We start from the raw sequence: 20,953 nt of genomic DNA on the forward strand, positions 1-20,953 counted from the left end.
CTAATTGGCTCCAGCTTCCCCCAATCATGCCCCTCTGCAGGGAAACTAATTGGACTTCTTGTGACCAGAGGGCTGGGTCAGCAGCTGGTTCTCACTCTGCCAGAGAGCTCTTTATTTGAGTGTCTTTTAAACATGTCTCAGCTATTATTTTCAGCCAATATGGGACCCTTTCCCATTCCCACCTGGCTCCTTTTTGCCATCTACTTAGTACCAGTACTTTGCTTTGTTGCAAATAAAGCACTAGCTTCTAATCCAAACTGCCACTGACCCCGTCTCTTCAGCTGACTGAAGCATCTGTAAAATGGGGTGGGGGGAAATAGCACCTACCCACATTCTTAAGATGCTTGGATAAAAGGCATCCTATAAGAGCAAAGAATTTTTATTATAAAGGGCCTAAAATACCATAGTGACCCGCAATGTTTGTTACTCTATTAATACCTATAGATTTTAGTACCCAGGAGCCCTGCTCATGGACCCAAATGTCATTGTACTAGATGCTGTACACACAGAATAAGATTGTAAGTGCTTGGGGACAGGGGCTATCTAAGTAGGACCAGCACTGTACCACAGGACACTGGAGTGGGTTTTGTAAAGAATGGCATTTCAGTAATCACACCTCTTAGCTGGTGTAAATTAACATAGCATCAGTGACTTGAACAGAAGTGCACCAAATGACTTGTTCTTCCCATAGTTTAAGATGTACTGTTTTGACAGCTGTGATATAAGAGCAACTGCACTGAAGTTTATGGTATTCCACAACTGGCATGAGCCAAGAGTACATTACTACACCCCAGAGCAAGCAGCTGAGGCACTGGGCCTCAGAGTGGAGTCCAAGAGGCATACGGCCTCCTGTGCCTATGACCACACTGGTGGTGAACACACTGCCCTGTGCTTAGGGCTCTGCCTAAAGGCACTCACCCCACTTGTTAACAGCTTGCAAAATTTCCCCAAGGGGAAATCTATGAAACTTAGGCTCTTTCATCCTTTCCCACCACCCTGTCACTCTGTACAAGTATGGTTATTTTCACCCCATAGTATTAAGCTGTGTGCAATCTAGTAGATTCCTTGCTCAGATTTATACTTTATCTGTTTTCTTGCTCAACCACCATAATATTTAGCAAGACGTCCAAGGGTTTCCCTTTGGCGGTTGGTTCAAAAGGTGTGTGTCCTTCCTGTCAGTGTCATCCTGGGTCCTGAGATTTGTTGCACGAGAGTCACCCTGTCAAGGTTCTTTCCCCACTCTGAACTCTAGAGTGGAGATGTGGGGACCTGCATGAAAGCCCCCTAAGCTTATTTTTACCATCTTAGGTTGAAGCTTCCTTAAGGTACAAACTATTTTACTTTTTGCTCTTCGACTTTATTGCTGCCACCACCAAGTGTCTAACAAATATACAACCAGGAAAGAGCCTGCTTGGAAATGTCTTTCCCCTCCAAAAATCCTCCCAAACCCTACACCCCCTTTCCTGGGGAAAGCTTGATAAAAATCCTCAATTTGTATAGCGAACACTGACCCAAACCTTTGGATCTTAATGAAGAAGCCAATCAGGTTCTTAGAAGAACTTCAATTGAAGAAAAAGTAAAAAAGAATCACCCTGTAAATACAGGATGGTAAATACCTTACAGGGTAATCTGATTCAAAAACCTAGGCAAAAACCTTAAGTTACAGAAATATCCATTCCATTCAGCACATCTTATTTTATCAGCCATTTAAACAATACAGAATCTAAACACATATCTAGCAGATATCTGATGAAGTGAGCTGTAGCTCACGAAAGCTTATGCTCAAATAAATTTGTTAGTCTAAGGTGCCACAAGTCCTCCTTTTCTTTTTGCGAATACAGACTAACACAGCTGCTACTCTGAAACATATCTAGCTAGATTACTTACTAAGTTCTAAGACTCCATTCCTGTTCTGTTTGCAGCAAAACCGTCACACAGACAGAGAACCTTTGTTTCTCTCCTCCCCCCCCAGCTTCGAAAGTAACTCGTCTCCTCATTGGTCATTTTGGTCAGGTGCTAGTAAGGTTATTCTAACTTCTTAACCCTTAAAAATACCTCCTGGCAAGAGGAAAAACCCTTTCACCTGTAAAGGTGTTTACCCTTCCCTTTATATTTATGACACACCCTAACACTTATCCAGGGTGTCTGGCACAAGTGGTAACAGCGATCCAGCCAGTGTCATGGTTTTGGGGATAGTATTCTCTTTTCAGGAAGCCGATTACTACAGCCTGCTCCTGCTCCCATTGTAATCAGTGGCAAAACTCCCTATGACCTCAATGGGGGCAAGACTGGGCCCTTTATTAATGTAACCTGTTCAGCAGCAATGTGTTTTTTACCCCTTAATCTCCTGACAGCTTTAGTTATTCATCTTCTGCAGTTCTAAAGGTGAAAGAGAACCCACCTATTTAGGTTTAGCTGACAGGGCTGATTTTAAGAGGCACTCTTTTCCTCTATTGCCTTTTATCTCATGGTTTATTGCTCCTCCTCATTTTTCCTTCCAAGTGCTTTAGTTTCCCCTCAATTAGATACCATATAAATCTGGGTAAGGAGGCCTGCACTGCTCTCTAGTTTCCACTGTTTAAGTCAGAAGAAGGTTTCACATTTCAGACATTTGAAGGGACCTTTCAAGAAGTGCCTACCTTCCTCTTCTAGTACTTAAACATGCCGCACCCCACTTCACACAGTAACTCCAGAGCCATATCCTGTTACTCCTCTTCCCACAAATGGCCCCAGTGACTTTGCAGGATGCAGTTATATCAGTACAAGTCCCATATACAAGTAGAAGTTATTCCTCTTCTGTATTGGAATACAGACACCACTATACAGCTATCACTGCATCCACACTTGGTGGGGGCCTTGTATTGGTAACTACAGCGATATAAATGTGCGCACACAAGGCTTGAATCTGGCCCAGAGGTCTCCAATTAGCAAGGTGCTGAATACCCAACTTCCAGCACCTCCCAGGAGGCACTGTCAGCCCCTCAAAGGGTTGGGCCCAAGGGCAAGGTAATGCTAAATGCAGATTACCCTCCCCTAAACCGAAACAGGGTTTTGCTAAATGTGCTTTCCATCTCTGAGGTTTGTTCTACTAAAGTCCAGAGCTCAGCCTTCTGGCTCTTTCAGAAATGTCTCCTTTTTTAAAAAGGAAGGAGGGGTAAGGGAGGGGGACCCCATTTTGGTCTGATTGGATTTATTGTTTAATAATCATTCTGTTGCTTCATTGCCCAAAATTTAAAAAACCCACAGAATATGCCAATTTCTCCATTACCCCTCAATCTGTCAAAGGTCATTAGCTTGACATCCAATATATATCTTTGCTGGGTACATGAAATGATTTTTGTTTATGGTTCCACAGTCTGAACATTTCTACAGTGGTTATACAAGGCAAAGGATGTGCTATTTTTAGTAGCGTCTTTCTGCCTGCTGGCTAGACAGCAGGGAAAAACCCTGCTCTACCATTTCTTTTGTCTCTTGAAGGTTTCCAGTTTACACAAGCCTCAGTGCAGTGGGCTGGACTATATGACCTCTCAAGGTCCTTCCCAGCCCTATGTGTCTATGATTCTATGACCTGGAGGGCATGATCTACAATTAGAATTTTGTTTGTGCTTCCCTTGCATGTGCAGTTAGGGTTTGTTGTAAATTAACCCAATTAAGGGCACCAATCCCCCCCAGTTGTGCACACACTTACCTCTAAACAGGTAGACTCATTGCTATAAAACTCAGCCACCTGTTCAAGTTATGGACTGTATTAGCAACTTCTCAGAGATCCAAGGTCCATGCCTAATGCCTAATTTACATCTACATATCGACCAAGATTCTCAAAAGTCACTAGAGATTTTGGGTCCCCAACCTGAGATGCGTTAACAGGCCTGTTTTTTCAGAAAGTGCTGAACACCTGCCCTCTGAAAATTAGCCCCTCCTGGTCTCCACCCAAAAGTCACTAGTCACTTGAAAATCTAGGCTACATTTTATTTGGTCATAAAAACTAAATGTTGCAGCCATAATGTTTATGCTTACTTACAATGATTGCAATGGGAATTGGACATCATGGACCTATCTGCATGTTGAGTCACCTAAATACTTAAAAAAAAAATCTACCCTTTAGGTGGCTAAGTGCCTCTGCCATTATTGAAAATGGGAGTTGGGATAAAACTTTCAAGAATGCCCATCTCCTCAGATGGTGAAAATCTTGGTTCTATGCATGTCAATAGAGCAACTCTAGTTTTCCTTGATTGAGAATTTGACCCTATACTTTTATCACTGTAAAAATTCCTTGGGCCATATCAGCCTATTCATTCTGAAGCAAAATGCTTCACTCTATTTTTCAAGTTTAGCTTAAAAACAGATGATTGCCTGATTAGGCAGCACATCTCTGCTGCTAAGCTAAGTAGAACTAGTTCAACGTCCACTTCAGACAGTCCATTTTTTTAAATTTTCAACTAGTTTGTCAAAAGCCACCATCTTGCCAATAGCTGATCAGATGCATTTCCAGCTCTGTGGAACTGTATTATATGCTTGACAGACATCTGAGACCAACTAGTTGTTGCATTTGAATAGACTGTATAAGTAAATGCATCAAAAGGGTGTATGCTGGAATTTAAGTGCAATTGGATTTGCCCTGCCCAACTATTGGAGATGGCCAAGTTGAAAGTCAATACTAATTCTGTGTTCAAGACACACTGTCAGGAATCACATTTGTTCCTCCTCAGTGAAAGCTGAAACCCAATGAAGGGCAAACAAATCCCTGAAAATACTGTTGGAGGATGCCTCCCCAAACTACCTACAAACAGGTAATGGAGTAACATTCTGCAATTTAAGACTGAGTGATGGAAGTAATCCATTTGTTACTTAGATTGCAGGCTCTTTGGGGCAGGAACCATCTGCATTTTCTACCATGGAGAGCACAATGGGCCCCCCTCCCATGCTTGGCTGATCCTTAGGCACGACTGTAATAGACCCAACCAAGCACTATTTCTCCTAGAATACATAGTGCAGGCATCACAGGGGCTGCCTAGAAGGCCTCTGGCAGAGACAGTGGGGTTGGGAAACATCTAAGTAAGATGTAACCAGAGGAACCACCTGCTGGAAGCCCAGCCAAGTGGCCTATCCAAAACAAACCCTTCAGTGAGGCTGGAGGGGAAAAAGGATAATGAGGGAAAGAACTGCCATTCTGAAGGACCAGAGCGAGCCTGGAGCCACACCTGGCTATGAGCTGTTCTTCTGGGTCCAGGGAGGCTAGGCCACAGTGCAAACAGTTGGCAGGAGAGGGGAGGCCCAGACACTGCTATGATGGAGGCTAGGCAAGGACCTGGAGAGAAGGGCTGGGGTGAAAGGGTGCATTTGCGACAGTCTAAGTGAGTCCTGTTAACATTCCTGCATTTGTACAACAACATCTAGCACAATAAGGTTGTGGTCCATGACTGGGGCTCTTAAGTGCTACAGTAAATAGAGAAGGGGACTGGAAATCAGTACCTCAACATTTTTGAGTAGGTTATTGACTTGGTGTGCAGCCTTGTCAAGTCATTTAACCCCTATACACTTGACATCTCAGGGTGGGGTGGCAATTATTGCTAAAGCACTTCCTAATTGTAAGAAAGTTACAACACATGGACAAAGTGTTATGATGAGTTAATTGATACACATTTTCAATTAATCAAGGCCTGATCACAAGTTGTTAAAAAAGGTGGTAACTTGTTGAAAATTTATTATGTTCAATCATTTGCCACTCACTAACTGGGTCCAGATTTTCAAGAGTGACCACCACATCAGATGCATGTCAGGTGAGGAGCTCTTGAATATTTGGCCCCTTGAAATTGACACATGACAGGCTTCCATCCAGCATTGAAAGCAGATATTCTGAAGGACTTTAAGTACCATACTGAATTTCAGACACTAAAATTTATTCAAGAGCAACTTTGCACAATTACGCACAACATTTCGAAGGCAAGTGACCTTCTGCCTTATTTTCCACGTGAGTAATTTCAGAGGCTGATATTGCTTGTGCACTTTTCTTATGAAAATATTTTAAGTTTTCTGCTCATGAACAGACTAATGAATTTTGGATGCCAATTTCCACCTTATGAAATGATCCTACATTTGGTCTGGTTCATTCCAGAGATGAGGCAAGCGAAACCCCAGATCCCAACATGTCTGGGTTTAGAAAAGTTTTGATCCACATGCACATCCAAACCCTGGATTGGTTTATGACTTTAGAGCAAGGAGCTATGTATAAACTGCACCACCCAGGTGCCATACCCAGAGGAGGCACTTGTCACAGACATCCTACCAAGTCAAGTTTCTCCCCATTTCTGACTTTGGTGGGGGGGAGGGACAGAAATTTACTTCTGGTACCACCAACACTAGCTCAGGTATCCAGCCAACGGGCTCAGGTGGAACCAAGAGCCAAGGTGCTACCCACTCCTCACCTCACCTGCCCCAGGGAGAGAGTAAACAGGCAAGAAACCCTCTTTACTTTTAAGCGTCCAGGACTCCAGACCCAATGTCCAGGTAGCTTATAGAAGAGCATGGGTGCATTGTTTTGTGCAGTCTAAAAATCACCATCTAGCTTTTTATAGCTAGCCCTTAGTTCTGCTGATGGCTACAACTGAAAACAAATGCAAGTTCAGAACCAGATCTGAATCCATATCCAAACACTGCATCTTAGGCCTCTCTAGTTTTTACTCAGTGCTCCAAGTGCAATGATTAACATCCAAAAATACCTCATACAATAGGACTGAATTGAATTCTCTTATCTACAGTGCCTTTATCTGATTCTATTCCATTTTGTTTTCCTTGGTGAAACCTTTCTGGATGACTGCAGCATCAATGCCTATGCAGACATCTATTCTGGTATTTTCTAGACAGATGTCTGTTAATCAGGAAAGGTGATTATGCACAGCTAGTTTCCTTCTGTTATGTCATTACTCACCTTTTCCCACCTTATTTCTGTGAAGCACCTTTTGGAATTGCAAAAATAAAAAAAATGAGAGTCAGCCTGCCCTTGACTTGACAATGGAATTATACTGCACTGTATACTATTTTCACATTGCTGATATATGCCACTCACACAGTCCTTAGCGGGGGAGAGGATGCTTTCTGACAATGGGGATTTGTTCAATCATTTGATGATCTGGATGTCAGCATTCAAACCCACCTGAGATTGTATTGCATGCTTTTCCTGAGTCCTATAGGACAGGCGCTCAGATTTGAAGTTGCTTATGAGCAGGACTGTATATTGCACTTCTGATTCAAAGCATGCCTGAAAAGGCAATTAGAGCATGGAATAGTTATTTAGGCTACTAAACTCTGGGACTGAGCTCTTGTATGCATCTTGCCCAGATTTCAGGACTGTATTCTTTGGATACACTTCAGAATTAGATTATAATTGCAGTGTAAATACACACTAATTTACGTACCTGTATTATGAAATGCATCCTACTCTCCGTAGCCGTTTCAGATTTCAAAATGCCAGGGTAAGGCAATGGCACAAAAAGCTTTCTGGCTGGGACTACAAGAGCTAGAGTCCATTCCCATGGACATCAGTGGAAAGACTCCACTGATTAGTGAGAGCTGGATTAGGCCCCTAATGATTTGAGTCCAACTGTGCAGGAAGAGCCTGATTCTGCTAGGTGTTGAGCACCTACTGGGAAAGTTCAAGAGGTGTTAAGTATCTTTCTGGGTTGGGTCTGACTTCAGTGCACCAAAAGAATTGCATCATTTTTGTGCCCATAAACTGTATATGACCTCTTGGTTTGCCCAAGAGCACAGAAGCTTGACTATCCAGATGACCTAACAGTGTTCAGATAAATGACTTGATTCAAGAGATAAAGATCATGGCAGAGCATTTCTTGGTTGCCTGAGGGCAATTTAGTAGACAGGTTCCTTATTTAATAACAAACAAAGCAGACTTGAGATCCAAGTCCTATGCTTGAAAAATATCTGATTGAAAGGTTTTCATTATTCTAGGTAACATTAACCTTAAAAAAACGATATAAAATCTCCTTTGGGGCAAGAGAAATAAGAGCAGTCTGAGAAGTTAAACCTTCCATATCAAGGTCTGAGTGAATTAAAGAAATCCTTCCTCCAGGTCATGTCAAATGAAGACATCAACTGAGAGTCAGCTACAGCAAGTTTTGAATTAAACATAGGCCAGGATGCCGAGCAAAAAGCATTACTGTCATTGTTCAAAGTGAGTATATGCTACAGGAGCCAACCCCTGCACTTGCTTCCATAGGAAAAACACAAGTGAAATTGTGCCATTCAGTTATTGCATTTGGAGGATTTGCTGGGAAGGTTTATTTTGTCTAAGGAAATCCATTACAGGTTAATAAATTAAACACAGAGGACTGATCCCACAAGACCTCAGTGTGTGAAACTCCCATTGAAGTCAGTGATATTTCAAATCAGAGTGCCTAAAGTCAGGCTGCAATACTCATACTTAAGAACTTAAGTAAAAGCAGTTTGATAGTCCGAGGTGCAGAGCACCTCTGACAATTTAGGTGTCTAACTATTGTTCAGGACATTTTATTTACCCAAATTTGGGTCAGATCCTCAGATGGGGTACATTGGCATGGATGTCAATGCCACTCTGCCAATTTACACCAGCTGAGGATCTGATCCTTAAAAAACTGGTCCTCCTATGGAATTGTGGTATAGTAAAATATGGGCTGTTCTTGTAATGGGAAAGATTTTACACAAAGTACATAGACAAAAGAGCACCAAAGACGCGTTGGGGATTTAAAAATTTGCTCACCCTTTCTACTGTACTCAGAGGATGGCTCCCCAGCTGGCAAACCAGAATTTAGTCAGGTTCTTAGAACGTTAACCTGATCCTGAACAAAAAAGGTCCTAAAAGACTTCAGCATCTTCACACATCCAGTGACTAAGTTAAGAATAGAGCCCTGACTCAACAAGATATTTAAACAAGTGCCTAATTTTAAGTACATGCTGTTTGCAGTGGTGTTATAGCCATGTCAGTCCCAGGATATGCCAGACAAGATGGGAGAAGTAATACCATTTAATCATCCAACTTCTGTTGGTGGAAGAAACAAGCTTTTGAGCTACACAGAGGTCAACTCTAGCTTGACAGAGTAAGCAGCCTCAGACCATGAAAGGCTATTACCTTACCCACACTGTCGTTAAGCATACCAGCTGTCCAGGTGAAGCCAATGGGACTTAAGGGCAAGGCATTGCTTAAGCATCTTGCTGAACTGAGACTCTAGTCTCTTGCTCTATTGTCTTGGTTTAATGGCCCTTAAACCTCCTCAATGGCTATTAGCCAGGCTGGGCAGGGATGATGTCCCTAGCCTCTGTTTGCCTGAAGCTGGGAATGGGCAACAGGGGATGATCACTTGATGGTTACCTGTTCTGTTTGTTCCCTCTGGAGCACCTGCCATTTACGACTGTCAAGATACTGGGCTAGATGGACCTTTGGTCTGACCCAGTATGGCCACTCTTGTTAATGCCAAGATAGGTGGTTAGTTATATAATAAATGCATAGGTCTTCATGAGTTGCGAAGCACACAAAAGCACCCTGAAATATTTGGGGCTCATAGGGCCAGATGGAGTTCTATTTGAAATAGGTGATGAAGTTCACTTTTAACTATAAGATCCCCTTTTCTACCTGAACCGATAGGGGGCCCTGTTTAATTCCTGAGCTACAAACACCTGAAAATAAAACTCATTGAGAGATCTGACCATTTAAACTGTAGATGTAAACTCATCCATCTATAGCATCCATGCAATCAGGAGAACAAAGTGACAGATTATTCAGGAACAAAAAAAACAAAACACCAAACCACTTATCTACTTGCCCCTGCTTGTGCCCAAGCTTTTCAGCTTCTCCTCTAGCAACCAATCTTCTTATTTGACAAAAAGCTTATCAATTGCTTAGACAGCAGGAACTGCAAGTTGTTGAAATTCTAAGAAGGCTGACCTTTCCAGACACACTGGTATGAAATTCAGTCTGGGTGCAGATAATCAGGAAGCACCGATTTAAAAAAAAAATCTCACTTACTTGCCTTGCACAAGACTTAATTGGTGTTTGCTGTGCTTTTTCACTGTTGTCATAGTAACTGAAGGGTTAATCATGTCTGCACACAGGCTAAACTCTGGAATCATTGAGTTATTCTGGTCATAACAGGCCAAGAGCACCTGGAAATAGACCAAACCTGATAATGTTGCTGCAACTAATGCTCCAACCAGCACTTATAAGCGCATGAGTCAGTGAGCTATTTTGATTTTTATACAGGGGACCTTAAAGGTAGACTCCTAAACGCATATCTGGGCACCTACCTGATTTTCAAAGGCACCAAACAGTGGTTCCCATTGAAAATACTTGTCTAAAATAGTAAAAGGTGGTGGTATGAAATTTTTGGGAGCTCAGCAGCTCTGAAAATTAGGTGGGACCTAACTGATTTTGGAGTGTCACTTTAGGCACCTATGTTTGAAAATCTTGGACTTTATCTCCCTTCTTCCTTTATGTTGGAAAGTAACGTGTGCTTTGAGATCCTCCACTACTAACATAAGGTGGAGACAAGCTGTGAGTCTCAAAGGTAGTTAGGCACCCAACTCAAATTGATTTTCATGAGTGTTAAGTGGCTAAATACCCTTGATGATCTGAGCTGAAAGGACACTTATTTAAGACCAATACTGCCCTTGGGGTGCCAACTGTGGTACTCTACAGGCTAACTATGGATTTCAATGGAAAGTTTTGATGGGTGGGAGGAACTTTAACATGTTTTTGCTGTTGGCTGTTACACTGAAGAGCAAATATAGGAGCGGTTTATTTTGTCAGAGATTTTCAGAGGTCTGTAAGGGAAATAGGTGCCAAACTGCCACAGCCCAAGTGAGTATGGCACGTAACCCCCTTAGACTGCTTTGAAAACCCCCACCTTTATCATTGTAAATTGAAGGAATCCAGTTGCACCTAGAGTAATGGTTAGGGACTCCATTTGCACAGGTCTGGAAATGGAATTAAAGGAAATTTAAAGAAAAACCATCTTAAAATATTCACAGTGGTGAGTTAGGGAGGAAGGATGGTCCAGTGGTTTGGACAGTTAGGAGACCCATGTTAGTTAAATTCCCTGCTCCTCTGTAGACCTACTGTGTGAATTTAGCCTGTGCCTTAGTTCCCAATCTGTATGGGGTGGGAGATAGTACCCTTTGAGATCAGGAAATTCTATTAAGGATAATTGCATTCAAGATTGTGAGCCACTCAGGCTATATCTACACTGCAGCTGGGAGCAAGCCTCCCAATCCCCAGACAGACAGACTTGGACTAGTGAGGTTTAAGCTACCACACATGAAAAAACAAAAACAAAAACAAAACACAAATAGTGTTAACATTGCAGTTCAGGTTTTCAAGGCCACCTGACCCCCTGGACATGAGGCCCTGAGCCACACTGATTTTTAGCAAGCTAACTTGAGCCCTGTTAGTGCAAGTCAGTCTACCTGGGCTGCTCTCTCCTAGCTGCAGTGTAGATATAGCCTCAAATACAATGGGGATGGGGCCATGCAAGTGTCTTTAAACTGACAGACCAGCCCCCAAAATACTTAGGCTTTTTCCACTTCACTGATGCTTTTAAATCAGGAATAACTGCACTGAATCCATTGACACATTTTACTTTGGTAACTAGGAGAAGTCAGGTCACCAGTAGAATTACATTAACCATCAGCTCCTCAGATGGTATAAATCAGTGCATCTCCATTGATTTTACACCAGCTGAGGATCTGTCCCAGAAAGCTGAAGTCTAGAAAAAAAAACCAAGCGCAACTTCTATGGGCAATGAAAGGACAGACCAATGCCATTTTTCTTGGGCTTCTGACTTCCTATTTGGATGAAAAGATGTTGAAAGCGATTCATTTAAAGCCATCTCATGATTAGGAGTTAAAAAACTTCCCTTTATAGCTTAGCATCTTCAGCTGTGCTCCTAGGAAATGAATCTGTGGACATACTTGTGTGCTACTTATCAGTTTAGGAATCATTTTTAAATCTAACTGCCAATCTTGTGTAGGATCCATCTTAGTCTCTCTCCGGGAGAACAAAAAGCTTTGGCATTCACTTTAGCAGTGTATTATTCTAAGGAGATCAGAACAGGTAAAAGTAAAAGATTTTCCGATAAATGAAAGCAATTCAATCTGACCTTCAAAATGTCTCACCTAACATGACCACCAGGAGCCAAGAGTATAAAATATTTAGGAAGTAAAGGTCTTTCTGTTCAGTAGAAGATGAAATTATGCTTGCATGAGCCTTATTTGGGTGCTGTTTCAGCAGTCAGTGATGACAGCTTGAGTTTTCTAATAGGTTTGGGGTTAAATTCTTATAAGGTAACACCATATTGTTTCCAAAAATAGGTGCCTCTAGAAAGTTCTGCTCTGGATCTGAACTTCTTCCAAGTTCACGGGCCCAATCCCAGAAACCTTCCCCACAATGTGGAGCTCTCATTGGAGTGTTATGCAATCACACTGATTTAAGTGGGAAAGACTCTAGCTCTTTAGACTTTTGGATGTACAAATTGGCCTGAAACAAAACTCCACATCCAAAGCCCCATCTCAAGTTTTGGAAGACCTCAGAGGTACATCTGAATTTCCTAGCTGGTCCCTTCTTTTGTTTGTAAGGAAAAACTTAACTTGCAATATAATCTTCTACTGCATCTCCTCCCATGTACATATTGGATAAAAAACATTTGGACCCAGTTTCAAATCCAGGCTTTGCAGAATCAGGCTTTTCTCTTCAGATGCCTATTCATATGTTTGACATTCACCCATTAGCTTTAAGCCGTGATGCCTTGTACATTGGGGATTTTACCTCCCAATGTACCTACATCAATGTAACCTGCACAATCCCACACCCTAGTGGAGTTGCCCTGCACTGGTGTAAGCCATGATTGGCATGTAAACCCCATCTCAAAAAAAGGGTATATTATAACTGGAAAAGATGCAGAGAAGGGCAACAAAAATTCAGGTTATGGAACAGCTTCCAGAGGAGGAGATTAAGAGTGGGACTTCATCTTGGGGGGGGGAGAAGAAAAAAAAAAGATTAAAGGGATATGATAGAGGTCTATCAAATCATGACTAGTGTGAAGAAAGCAAATAAGGAGGTGTTATTTACCCCTTCACATAAAGGCAAAACTAGCGGTCACCCAATAAAATTAAAAGCAGCCACTTCAACATAAGGAAGTATTTCACACAATGCACACAGTCAACCTGTGGAACTTGTTGCCAGGGATGTGGAAGGCCAAAAGTATAAAAGTGTTAAAAAAATTAGATGAGTTCATGGAGGATAGATCCTTTAGTAGCTATTAGCCAAGGTGGTCAGGGATGCAATGCCAAGTTCTGGGTGTCCGTAAGCCTCCAACTGCCAGAAGCGGGGACTGATGCACTCAAAATTGCCCTGTTCTGTTCATTCCCTCAGATGCATTTGGCAAGGGCCACAGACACATTGCGTTAGATGGACCATTGGTTCGACACAGTATGGCTGTGCTTATATTCTTAGAAGTTTTAATGGCTGACCTGGAAATGCCTCATGCTTAATACTTGGTGGAATATTTGTTTTCTCCTGCAAGGGGTACCACATGGATTACTAAAGCTGAAATGGATATTGATGTGTCCACTAATATCATCCAGATCGCTCTTGTAAACAAACTGAAATATTGTCAGTTTATTTACTGAGGCTAAAGATCATGCCAAGATTTTTTTTTTTAATATAAAGAGTTTACAAGTTTTAGGACCCAAATTTAGCTTTCCTTTGAATTTCTTCAAGTTATAGGCCAAAGTTCTTTCAAACTGACTTTTCCCCAAAGTTTGGCTGCCCAGGCAAGGCCTGATTTTCAGAGTGGGATGCCCAGCACTGTCTGAAATTCAGCCCCCTTACAAATCGACCAGAGAAAAATTGATACAAAGTCACAAATCGCTCTGAAAACCTTGACTGTAATTACTAGGTTAGGGCCAGGTCCTCATCTGGTGTACATTGGTGGAGCTCTGTTAAAGACAAGATCTATATTTTTAGACTAAAGAGATAAGAAAATGGACAATAAGAATATCAAGGACAGCATGTTGGCATGACTTCAAGTTACATACATCTCCTTAATATTGCTTACTTGGTGTGGAAGTTTTAAATCCTAGTTCTCAAATACTTCATACATTCCTTGTCATTCCAGGTCACAAAAGTTCATTCATTTAAACATCCTCAAAATTTAGCGTTGTTCTACGCCTCATCTCGAATCAAACTTGCTTCCAGGGTTGATCATCCTGTTAAGGTAGTGTGTTTAAAGGCAGATCAAACAAGGAAAACAAAAAGTATGGCTTTCACATCCATGATGTATATTCTAATTTCTAAGCTGACAACATAGCAAGTAGCTGTCTATTTTAAGTCATATTTCACCCAGACTACATTAGAATAAACTAAACCAATCAAGAGCATACAAATCTCTTCATATCAGCACTCACTATCAGGCCTATAGTTATGAGTTTGTCAATCCTACCATTATAATCTGATGGATTTATATATTGGCTGAAACAAACAAGGTCCACTCTGAAGTGCATCTTGGCAGGCACGCAAGATCAGGCCAATATTAAAATGAAAGGCTTTGGCCCACTGTCAATTGGACAAGGGGATGAGGGAGGAATGAGCTTTATTTGCATTTTCTGAACACCCAAACCAAATGGCTAGAAAAAGTTAAGTTTTCCAGCTGAATGCAGAGGTAACAGAGCTAACTGGCCTTGGAATAGTTTCCATTGGAAATTAAAATGGCCAAGATTTTGTAAGTTGTACAACATTATGATACAACTGAAGTGAACTCTAAGGGTAAAATGATATTGAGCACCAGGGCTGATTCAGACAAGCTGCCAAATGGGCTAGGAGCAGGTTACTGATGTCTCTGCACTCCTCCATCAGTGGGCTACAAACAGGCTAAGGACCAGGCTCCACAGTGGCACACAGTCCTCTCCAACACCTCACTGCATCTCAGCAGTAGGTGTGGAGGAGAAATAGCAGCTGGATAGAGAGTAGGCAGGAGAACAGGGAATGGGCCCTTGGGTGTGCCAGACACTGGAGGCTAGTAGCAGTGGGGAAGTAAGGGAAGAATTGTGACTGCTCTCTAGACTTTGAGGTAGGGCAGGACACCTGTGCCTGTCCCCTTGTAGGTCTGTTCATGAGGCACAACCATGGTTAAATTTCCAAAGGCACAAAGGGCAGGAAGATGCCCAAGTCAATGGAAGTTGTGTTTAACTTTGTGGTTTGATGAAGCTTCAATATAGAGGAGGTTGTTTTATCTCCCCACTTTGCTGCAGTGACACAGGCTGAAAGTTGTCAGGCTGGCCCTGCCTGCTACAGGAAAACCCACAAGACAAACATGAAATGAAAGGAAAGTAGGAGGAGAAGGTACATTCCACATGGCCCAATTTTCCTCTCCAGCCATTGAGTTCAGTCGCATTTAGAGCAGCATTAAATCCATATAAAGCAGGGGAGAGTCAGATGAGAATCAAGGCCCATTTTTGCTACTCAAACTCGGGCAGATTAATTAAGGACAATCCTGTTCGCACTGGAGTCTTAATGTTGCCAGGGCCCTAGCTTTAGTGACAAATAGAAATCCTATGCTGCCTTAAAGGCCCTGCTTCCAACCAGAATGTGGGTATGTTTAGTTCAGGCTCTTATGGCTATTTTCAATTTACTTTTTTGGTCTCTACTATTGCACATTTGTCCTTCATTTAAAAAAAAAAAACAGAGATGAGTTATAGGGGAGAGCCTTCATGTTAATGGAAGCAAATTTTGCAGGCTTCAGAAAGTGCCATGAAGTGCACCCTTAAGGCTATATTTTCCAAGTGCTACAGCATGGTTACAGTTAAAAAAGGACTAAAAATAGACCCTGCTTATTCAGTAGGTCTGCTTCCTCACTGTGAAATGGAAGCCAATGCAGACGACCAGCACCATACAACAGAGCTTGTGGGAATTAAGCATTATGCTGGACAGGGATGAATTTCACCCTTAAACAGTTGGCACTGGATACTGACCCCCATCATTGCATGAGACCTGTGTCAGCCTGGCCCAGATCATGTGACTGATGACCGGACATAATGTTCCATTTCTGAACAGGTGTGTTGGTCAAGTTCTTATTGTACCATAGGCTTAATCTTTCTAGGTGCTGAGAACCTCCCACACGCTGCTGAGCAGCCTCTCCCCTCCCATTGATTTCTTCATGCTTTGTGGGTTATCAGCACTGTCTGTCATCATCGTGGGCCCTAATTGCCTTTGAGCTTTATCTACTCACTACACCAACAAATACAAGTGTTTTATTCCCCTAAGCACTGCAGAGCTAATACACTGGTGGAAGCAGCTTCAGCACCTGTTAGGATCACACCCTACATCTTGACTACTTTGCCAAAGCTGAAGCTCTTAGAGGGAGAGTTTCTGATACACAAATATTTCTAGGCCTGAGGCACGTCAGAAGGCTGCCTTGCTTCCAAAACTCAAAACCACCCAAAAGCAGCTTGCCTGACACTAAAGTCAGCTGAGATTATTAGTATTATTTATATTACCATAGTGCCTAGCAGCCCCAGTCATGGACCAGGGCCCCATTGTGCTAGGCTTTGTACAAACAAAACACAATTTCAGTTCCTGCCTGTAACAGGGTCAGCACCTATCTCTTGCAAGCACCCTCTCCGGTTGTGTATATCCACAGTCTTTAAACCAGTCTCAGCCCTGCCTTCAGGCTGTACCCCCAGGGCTTCCTCCTGGGAAACCATGGTTTTGCCCCCGTCTGCAGTTGAGCCTCCCCACAGTTCAGTCCCCTTCTGGGGATTTACTGACGTCCAATTGTAAGGCCACTGGGAAGTGCCATGGGAGGGGGGGAACCCAGGTCCACCCACTACTCCAGCTCCCAGCCCAGGAACCCCAAGAAGAGCAACCACATAGCACCATGTCCCTTTAGTGAAACTTGTCAGTTCTGGGGCCCACTTCCCCCCAGCCTTCACCAATGCCTTACCTTCAGCTCAGGGCCAGTAGCCAGCCAGGAACTTCCTTACCCCCCCCCCAAGTCGCTACTAGCACTGAGCTCTCTGGGGTGCTACAGTTCCTCTTGCCAGCCAGAAACCCCACCCCTTCTAGCTCCAGCAAGAAAGTGCTTTTCTCCAGACCTGTAGCTCCTTTTTATAGGGTCCTCCTGATTGGCTGCATCCCTGAAGCCACTCTAGCCTATTTGCAGGCCCTCTCCACTATCCAAGAACAAGACTAGAGAAAGTGGACCGGCTATTGACAGGGGAAGCACAAGGAAATAATGAGGCTGTATTGGTCAGCATTATGGGCAGTGGTCTCAGCACAGCAGCTGTCTCATCAAGTTTTCTGTAAGCTTCTCAGCAGAGGAGAGTTTTCAGGAAGTCTTTCCTCTCCTGCGCTGGATTGAGACCTCAGTGTATTGCCCATGACAGCTCTACTTAGGACGCTGTCTCCAAAAACTATTGCAAGGCACCTGAAAACTAAACTGTTTTTATTCCTCTCCATTACTCTGAAGCCAACATGTCAAATGGGAATCCCCCTCGGGGGGGGGGGGGAACTGCTGAAGCATTCCTGTTACTGGAAAGCTGCAGCACTTTTACATTCACCTTAATTGCACAAAGACAATAAATTGCTGCACGGCCCCACGAGCATCTGTAGAAAAGCAAAGCCGATGTGCTATTAGTCAGTGTAACAGCTTCAGAGGGCCAGTCTTCTCAAAAGCTAAGATTGCTCTCCACCTTATAGTAACTAAAGCGTCAAGGAAGCAGTGTCTCACTTCTGAGGTTCACCTAACAGCTCAGAAAACAAAGTGACTGGCTTGCTTAAAAATCAGTCTGTCAATGAAAACTCTAAATCCACCCAGGATCACCTCATTTGCAAAGCCAATTTCTGAAGCTGAATTCCATCAGTGCTAGAAAAAACATTAGTGGAGGACTGATTGCAGTAGGGGTTTGGTGAGAAGCTATACAGCCTTTTGTCTCTTGTCCATTGGATCAAATAATTAAAAAAACTTACCATTTATAGTTGATACTGGTTGTTCAGCGCTAATGCTTTAGAAAGTTAGTTAAACATTGCCATCTTCATTTCGTAGGTAGGGAAACAGGCACATTGAGGTTAAAGAGACTTGCCCAAGGTCACACAGCAATTCAGTGGCAGGGTTGCAAACTAGGACCTAGATCTTCTATTGCCTTGTGCTATACTACTGGCCTAAACTTACACTTCCAAGCCAATTTTTTTGGCAGGTAGCCATATATGGCTTTGGGTAGCTAGCTTAAAGGTATCACATGTTTGAAAATGCAGGTTAATACAAGGACCAGAAATAGAGGCCAGGCCATGCTCTAGCTTTTCAGTGTGTCTAAGATGACTTGATTTTAGACCTTATAAATTTAACATTTACTTTTGTTCTTACACAGATCTGTCAAAATATGTGCATTTACCATAGATTTCTCCAAGTCTAGCTGGGGCAGAACATCAGCAGACACTATCAGGTTTCCAGAGAACTAGTAACAGCCTTGGATGTAAACCACTTTTTAATTTTGCTTTGACAGCTACATTTGAAGACTTATGCCCCCGCCAGGATAATGAGGCAGCAAACATTTTGGAAACCTAGGCCTGCATCATTGGGTAGCTCATTGGATTCAATGGCCCCTAGAGAGAAGCAGATTCCACTGACTTGCTTGGTGCAGGACTGGACCTCTAGTCAGGCCATGAAACAATCCTTATTGTACACAGTTTTAAAAAGGGATTCACTCTTATGGGATTTGATCCTACAAAGTGCTATGGATCCTCAGTTCTCATAGAATTCAATTTCCCTTCCTAACTAGTAAGCAGGGGCTGCTAGAGGGCTTATACAGCTAAGCAAACATCCATCAGTCTGAGGGTGGCGAGCGCCTCCTAGACCTGCTCAGCAATGAGCCAGTGTTACTCAGAAACTGGTGGACTCAGCCCCCAGCTCTGTAGAACAGATCAAGCCTGGAAACACAGAGCCATTGGTTTCAATGGAGCTATGCCAGTTTATGCCAGCTGAGGATCTGACTCTAACTTCAATCACCATCAAGGCCAGCTCAGTCCCTCCAAGACACATTCCACAGTAGCTCTTCAAAGCTTTAGACCTCCTAAGACAAATACATCAAGTACCTGTTGGTTTAGTGGATTAGACCTTTGAAAAATGAGGCCTTATCTCCACCATGTCAGACCCTCCGCCCGTTCAGCCATGGCCAAAGTTTCCCACCCTCCAGCTTTTGCTCAGCCGGGTTTGAGCTGCATATGCTCCTCCACCCCAGAGATGGCTGCATTCCAGTGGCACTGAACAGTAGCACCTTGATTTTACAAACACCAATCTTATGAACAAACTACCCTTCTCAACAGCAAAGCCAAAAAAAAATTCACATAAAAGTGTTCTTGATGAAGTACAAGTTGACATCCCTTCACATTCTCATGCATTCAGGACCTTGGAAATCTCTTGGCAGGGGTTTGAAGTACAAGATGAAAGTGACACAGCACACCTGGCTGCAATTTAAGCAGCATCCCCACTGTCATTTTGAGATGTTTCATTTGACAATTTTTCTTCATTTTCTTAACTCCTTAACCCCCCATTAGTTAAAAAAGGGTTTGTACTGTAGTTCATGAAGCATTGCTATTGGATTAGCAGAGAAAAGCACTGTCATCTGCAGGGACAGCATAGGGGCATGTGGCAGTCTACACACACACACCCCTAATCACATAAACAGGGTGTCAAGGGCAGAAGAGCACCACCAATGAGTCCTCTCCCAGGCTTTCTAAATGGCCAAATCATGGTTTAAGGTCCAAAACACAGGCAACAGCCCCTAGGATCAGGGGCTAGCAGCCCAAATTCAATGTGGGGCTCCCCCTAGGGGGCCCAGCAGCCCTAATACAGGGCCCAAGCCCACCCCACTCCACCAGGTCCTAACCCACAGCCCTAACAGTGGCAGAGCAATTTGTCACTGACTCAGCAGGGGGCCATAGTGAAACACACTGAGGTGTCCCAGGTGGAAAGGTACCACTCCATCACCCCCCCCCCCCCCATCACTTCCTACCTGTATCTGCATTGGGGTCTCTCATGAGGCTTCAGATTCTCCATGGTCTGTTGCGCCAGTCATAGGAGCTCAAGGGGGCCCAGGGAGGCTCTGGTCCCCAGCACAGTCAGAAGCTACCACTGGTCCACCACAGGCACTTTCCAGACAGACCTTTCCCCTGCAACCTCCAGCCCAGAATAAGCTGGGCTTCCTCCTTTATACTCCTTGAGCATTTGGAGCATGCCCAGTCCCGCCTGGGAGGCAGGACTTCCTCTGTCAATAATATGGGCTTAACCCTGTCTGGGCTAGTGCAGGAAAAGCAGGCCCCGTCATAGGGCACAAGAGGGAAGCTTGCATTGCGTGCGCTAAGATCCCACACCATTCATCCGTTCCCTGCAATCGCAGGGTGGTCGGGGGCATGGCTCTAACTCGGTCTTGCATGTCTTCTGTCTCTACAAGAAAAACATGGTACACAGTTGCAGTTTGACCTCATGATCTTACTGCTGCTCACAGAAAGGTGAAGAGCCACTTAGACTGAGCAGCAGCCTTTTCTGTCGGATTGCACAAGCAATTTACATGCAGACTAAACAATTCTTTTCTACACTGTTCAGGGTGCCCTAACCCAGCCTTCATACTCGGAGAATCAGGGTTATTTTATTGTGAGCCCCACTGCACCTACCACAAGCTCACTCTGAAACTCTTTATAATCACAAAACATCAAATCCTCTCAGCTGTGAAGCCTGCAAAATACAGATGCAGATTACAAGGTCTTGTGAATTTTCTGTCCACTGGGTGGAGAGCAGGGAGATGGACACTGACTCTAAAGTATGGATCAAATCATTCAGGTTATGGGTGAAAGCGTATTTGCACTCTTCTGTACGCTGCTTTATTCCATTTCTTTGCGTGTAAGCTCTTTACTCTCAAT

At 43.3% G+C, this 20,953-nt stretch overlaps 1 long non-coding RNA gene across 1 annotated transcript in view; it reads right to left on the reverse strand.

Moving 5' to 3' along the window:
- LOC122457541 overlaps positions 1–20,205 on the reverse strand; it is a 33,600-nt gene extending 13,395 nt beyond the window's left edge. The window contains exon 1 of the long non-coding RNA XR_006277107.1: positions 20,050–20,205. This is a non-coding gene — a long non-coding RNA (uncharacterized LOC122457541). The remainder of the gene's footprint in view (positions 1–20,049) is intronic.
- Positions 20,206–20,953: the final 748 nt, after the last annotated feature.

This window comes from Dermochelys coriacea, chromosome 26, assembly GCF_009764565.3.
Source record: "Dermochelys coriacea isolate rDerCor1 chromosome 26, rDerCor1.pri.v4, whole genome shotgun sequence".
NCBI classification, from domain to species: domain Eukaryota; kingdom Metazoa; phylum Chordata; order Testudines; family Dermochelyidae; genus Dermochelys; species Dermochelys coriacea.